This window comes from Nematolebias whitei, chromosome 15, assembly GCF_014905685.2.
Source record: "Nematolebias whitei isolate Nwh7 chromosome 15, NemWhi1, whole genome shotgun sequence".
NCBI lineage: Eukaryota > Metazoa > Chordata > Actinopteri > Cyprinodontiformes > Rivulidae > Nematolebias > Nematolebias whitei.
In genome coordinates this window covers 24,135,791-24,142,326 of record NC_056512.1, presented here as the reverse complement: position 1 = coordinate 24,142,326, position 6,536 = coordinate 24,135,791, and positions in this window count along the sequence as shown.

Below are 6,536 nucleotides of genomic sequence, written 5' to 3'. Positions count from 1 at the left end.
CACATTCTGCAGCAATCACAACATCATGGCTACGTAGGAGAAGGATCTGGGTACTGAAATGGCCAGCCTGCAGTCCAGATCTTTCACCTATAGCGAACATTTGGCGCATCATAAAGAGGAAAGTGCGACAAAGAAGGCCCAAGACGATTGAACAGTTAGAGGCCTGTATTAGACATGAATGGGAGAGCATTCCTATTTCTAAACTTGAGAAACTGGTCTCCTCTGTCCCCAGACGTCTGTTGAGTGTTGTAAGAAGAAGGGGGGATGCCACACAGTGGTAAAAATGGACTTGTCCCAACTTTTTTGGGATTTGTTGACGCCATGAAATTTGGAAACAGATTTTTCCCTTAAAATGATACATTCTCTCAGTTTAAACTTTTGATCTGTGATTTGTGTTCTATTCTGAATAAAATATTAGATGTTGGCACCTCCACATCATTGCATTCAGTTTTTATTCACAATTTGTTTAGTGTCCCAACTTTTTTGGAATCCCGTTTGTACATTTTTGGGGGCTAGATTTCATTCCATTACCTTTGACGCACTGTTTTCTATTTTTTAGATACAAACTAAACCAACTGATAGCTAATTGGGAGAAGTTATACTTACTAAGTTTATGTAGGAGCATGTCATGATTCACTGTATCGAAGGCTTTTCTCAAGTTCAAGAACACTGCTCCAACTACCTTACCATCATCTAGAGATCTTTTAATATTGTCTGTAAGGTAGGAGGTAGCCAGTTCTGTTGAATAACCAGAACGAAACCCAAACTGGACTGGACAAAGAAGCTATTTTTTTTCTAAATAACTAATAAGCTGCTCTGCTACTGCTTTTTTCATCACTTTGGATAATGCTGGTAAAATACTTATTGGTCTCTAGTTACTAACTTGCTCGGAGTCAGCACATTTTTTCAAAATTGGAGTTTTTAGTCCTGTTTTGAAGGTATCAGGAAATTGCCCTTTTGTAAAAGATAATTTGAGTACAGCTTCCCACTAAACACTTGAAAATTATTAAAGCAATTATTTTCAAGTCAAAGACCACCTAAAGCCATCAGTTTCACTGTTCACAGGCTCAAGACAAATGCAGAAACAGTGATTTGATCATCTCACTCTGGGACTTTCACAGAAACACAGGATCTAAGCAAAGCGGTTCCACTTCCGTAAACAAAACCATACATTTCTTATTATAAAGGGCATCACATTTTACACGTGTAAATATTATTATTTAAAGATGAATATGAAGAGAAAGAAGACTTCTTCAGATAGATGCAAATATGCAAATAAGCGTCAGGTTAAACTCAAAAGGATGCAAATAAAAACAGACTAACTGGTTTGGCTAAACATTACATACCAACGTGGCGTCTCTTGCCAAGCGTTCTTGGCACGAGGCATCTGCTAAAACATGATCTGCTTGTATCTGTGTAGTGGGTAGCAGCCTACCCACTACACAGTGGGTAGGCTGCAAAGTTAACCATCTGAGAGGGAAGATCGTTAGCTGGTCTAGATTCAGGTTCATTTAACAAAGCAACAGTTTTGCCTGTATCTTTGTGTGCGGGCATGTGTTCTCATGAACTGCTACACACATTTTTACAAAACTCTCGCAAAGTAGTCGTTGGACGACCATCTACAGCTAATTTTGTTGTCTGTAATTTATATGTTCTGGCTGGAACAGGTCTCTCTTGTAAATGAGACCACGTGGCTCATTGAGGCTAGCCTACAGGTCCTTCTAAAAAAATTAGCATATTGTGATAAAGGTCATCATTTTCCATAATGTAATGATAAAAATGAAACTTTCATATATTTCAGATTCATTGCACACCAACTGAAATATTTCAGGTCTTTAATTGTTTTAATACTGATGATTATGGCATACAGCTCATGAAAACCCAAAATGCCTGTTCCAAAAAATTAGCATATCATGAAAAGGTTCTCTAAACAAGCTATTAACCTAACCATCTGAATCAATGACGTAACTCTAAACACCTGCAAAAGATTCCTGAGGCTTTTAAAAACTCCCAGCCTTGTTCATTACTCAAAACCGCAATCATGGGTAAGACTGCCGACCTGACTGCTGTCCAGAAGGCCATCATTGACACCCTCAAGCAAGAGGGTAAGACACAGAAAGAAATTGCTGAACGAAAAGGCTGTTCCCAGAGTGCTGTATCAAGGCACCTCAGTGGGAAGTCTGTGGGAAGGGAAAAGTGTGGCAGTAAACGCTGCACAACGAGAAGAGGTGACCGGACCCTGAGGAGGATTGTGGAGAAGGGCCGATTCCAGACCTTGGGGGACCTGCGGAAGCAGTGGACTGAGTCTGGAGTAGAAACATCCAGAGCCATACAGGCGTGTGCAGGAAATGGGCTACAGGTGCCGCATTCCCCAGGTCAAGCCACTTTTGGACCAGAAACAGTGGCAGAAGCACCTGACCTGGGCTACAGAGAAGCAGCACTGGACTGTTGCTCAGTGGTCCAAAGTAAAGTCTGGAGTAAAGTGCCAGAGTCTGGAGGAAGACTGGGGAGAAGGAAATGCCAAAATGCCAGAAGTCCAGTGTGAAGCACCCACAGTCAGTGATGGTCTGGGGTGCCATGTCAGCTGCTGGTGTTGGTCCACTGTGTTTTATCAAGCGCAGGGTCAATGCAGCTAGCTATCAGGAGATTTTGGAGCACTTCATGCTTCCATCTGCTGAAAAGCTTTATGGAGATGAAGATTTCATTTTTCGGCACAACCTGGCACCTGCTCACAGTGCCAAAACCACTGGTAAATGGTTTACTGACCATGGTATTACTGTGCTCAATTGGCCTGCCAACTCTCCTGACCTGAACCCCATAGAGAACCTGTGGGATATTGTGAAGAGAAAGTTGAGAGACGCAAGACCCAACACTCTGGATGAGCTTAAGGCTGCTATCGAAGCATCCTGGGCCTCCATAACACCTCAGCAGTGCCACAGGCTGATTGCCTCCATGCCACGCTGCATTGAAGCAGTCATTCATGCAAAAGGATTCCTGACCAAGTATTGAGTGCATAACTGAACATGATTATTTGAAGGTTGGCGTTTTTTGTATTAAAAACACTTGTCTTTCATTGGTGGGATGAAATATGCTAATTTTTTGGTTCAGGCATTTTGGGTTTTCATGAGCTGTATGCCATAATCATCAGTATTAAAACAATTAAAGACCTGAAATATTTCAGTTGGTGTGCAATGAATCTGAAATATATGAAAGTTTCATTTTTATCATTATATTATGGAAAATGATGACCTTTATGACAATATGCTAATTTTTTGAGAAGGACTTGTATAAATAAAGGTTGAATGAATGATTAATTTTTGGAGTCATGCCAATTCAATATGGCTGCTACAGTTAATTAACATTTGCCAACACAAAAATAGCTGTAACTAGCAGATACACTGCCTGGCCCCCAAAAAAGTCGCCACCTGGATTAAACTAAGCAAATAGGTACGAGCCTCCTATTGGATAATTACTGCAAGGGCGATTATCTTTCAGCTGGCAACAAGTTATTTAATCCCAACTGGTGCAATTAGTTGCTTCTCATTTCTTAAACAACCATGTCGAAAGACACATCAAGTGGTCGTGGAAAAGATGTCCAGTCTGTTTGAGAAGGGTCAAATCATTGGCAACAAGCAGAGAAAACATCTAAGGAAACTGCAGAAACTACTAAAATTGCGTTAAGAAAAACTGTCCAACGCATTATTAAAAACTGGAAGGATAGTGGGGACCCATTGTCTTCGAGGAAGAAATGTGGCCGGAAAAAAATCTTGAATGATCGTGATCAGCTATCATTTAAACGTTTGGTGAAATCAAATGGAAGAAAAACAAAAGTAGCACTCAGGGCTATGTTTAATAGTGAAAGTAAGAGCATTTCCACATGCACAATGTGAAGGGAATTCAAGGGATTGGGACTGAACAGCTGTGTAGCCTTAAGAAAACCACTAATCAGTGAAGCTAACTTGAAAAAAGGCTTCAATTTGCTAGGGAGCATAAAGATTGGACTCTGGAGCAATGGAAGAAGGTCATGTGGTCTTATGAGTCCAGATTTACCCTGTTCTTACTGTCTGTCTTACTACAAAGGAGCTGCTTTCTCAGCATCAGGAAGTTTGTGTACAGATCCTGGACTCAGTCGCCCCGTTAAGGCTCCATTCTTGGACCCCTTCTGTTCTCATTGTATCTGCTCCCCTTGGGGTCTATCCTGAGGAAACATGGTATTTTGTTTCATTGTTATGCCGATGATTCTCAGATTTATCTGCCTTTAAAACCTAACAGTTCCTGCTCCAGCCACCCTTTGCTAAAATGTCTTGATGACATCAAAACTTGGATGGCTGCAAACTTCTTGAATTTTAATGATAGACGACTAAGGTCATTGTGTTTAACCCAAGCTGTACTGCTGTCACTGATCCTGCAAACCTGCACTCCCTTCAGCCACATCTAAAACAGTCAGTTACCAATCTTGGGGTAGCGTTAAACTCGGACTTTAAGTTTAATAAGCAAATCAACTCTGCTCTACAAAAAAGCTTCTTTCAGCTAAGGCAGATAGCTAAGCTTAAGAAGGTTCTGTCCAGATCCGACCTTGAAAAATGAGTCCATGCATTCATTACAACCCAGCTGGACTACTGCAACTCATTTTATGTTGGGGTCAGTCAGGCTTCGCTTTCACGACTCCAGCTCGTACAAAATGCCGCAGCTCGGCTTTTAACAGGAACTCACAGGTTTGAGCACATTTCACCGATTCTTTCCTCCCTTCAATGACTTCCTGTGCGTGTCAGAATCAATTTTTAAAATTCTTCTGCTGACATTCAAGTGCATTGACGGCCTTGCATCCTCATACCTCTCTGACCTTCTTCATCCTTATGCTCCTTCTCAGGCCTTGAGATCATCTGACCAGCTGCTTTTGGTGGTACCAAAAACCAGGCTGAAACTCAGAGGAGATTGGGCATTTTCAGTCGTGGGCCCTAAACTCTGGAACAATCTGCCCATCAACATTAGACAGGCCAATTCAGTCTCTGCATTTAAAACTCTCCTAAAAACACATCTATATTCATTGACATTTAACACAGGATGATCAGATCTAGATTTAGTTTTTCTTTTATTCTGATTGTGTTTGTGCTTTTTGTTATTATTCCTTGGCTTTTGACACAGGGTGATCTGATTTAGTATTTCATTGTTTGTAATTATTTTTTCTGCTTTATATTTTTATTCCATGTGCTATAAATCTATCTTGTTACTTTTTATTTGATGCTGTGATTTTTTTGTTGTTGTTAAGCACTTTGGTAAGTTTCTGTTTTAAATGTGCTCTATAAATAAATCTGACTTGACTGTTCCAGAGTGATGGGTGCATCAGGGTAAGAAGAGAGGCAGGTGAAGTGATGTACCCATCATGCCTAGTGTCTAGTCATCAATGCAAGATCTCGGTGAAACATTAATGCAACACTGGATGGAAATAGATCTTGTGACATTGCAGAAGCTTATTGAAACAATGCCACAGTGAATCCATGCTGTAATCAAAGCTAAAGGCGGTTCAACAAAACATTAGTGTGTGACCTTTTTTTGGTGGAGACTTTTTGTTTGGCCAGGCAGTGTGTTAGCTCTAACTATGGCTGTAACTAGTAGATACAGCCGTATTCATACCCATCTGCTCTCTACAGACTCATGTTCGGGCTGCTGTTTAATACATCGTATTATTTTATATTATTAGTGTTCAGTGTATATCTTGGATCTTTTAGCGCACCATTTTGCATTTGTTTAGTGTATATATTTGATCCTCATATACTGTTTTTTTAATAGTTTATATTTTTGCTATTTGTGGGTGTAACTGGGACCTTGAGTACATAGTTTCGTTCCACCTCATGTACCACATGTGATGTGAATGAAAATAAAGAATCTTGATATTGGGCTAAAGTTTGATGTGGTAGTAGCTGAGCATCATCCTCAACATACTTCAAGCGTCAACAGAGCTTGTGAAATTGTGTTACTGTAAGTTTGATCAAAACAGCTTTAAATCCCATAATTTCTCAAAACAATATGAGATTACTGGTAGTGTGAAGGGTAGTAGTAATGCATTCCTTTAAGGAATGCCAGGTTTTTAATTTAGCTCCAAATTTTCAGATAAAATGTAAATAGAGAAATAAATGCTAAAGCTTTGGTGACATTTTTACTGTAGTTTATAAATGATATTGCTAAGGATAGATAACTATGACTAAACTACTGAAGGGTTCAAAAACTACTGTGACACCTGTAGGTGTCAAACTACACGTTTAACACCCACAAGGACATATGTTTCATTTTATTCAGGGCTCCAGTGTCATGCAGTATGTCATTACTAAGACTGCAGTTACAGTTGTGTTTTAGCAGGTTAGTCTCTGTTTCACATGTGTATTTCTATGAACCATGGAGGAACTGTGTCTATGTCACAAGTACATATAACAAACACTCCAACACAGACTGTCCAAAAAAAGACAGTGAGACTCAGCATTGGTGCAAATGTTGCAATAATGCTGGAGTATTTTTGACACAGTTGTACCTTAATAAAG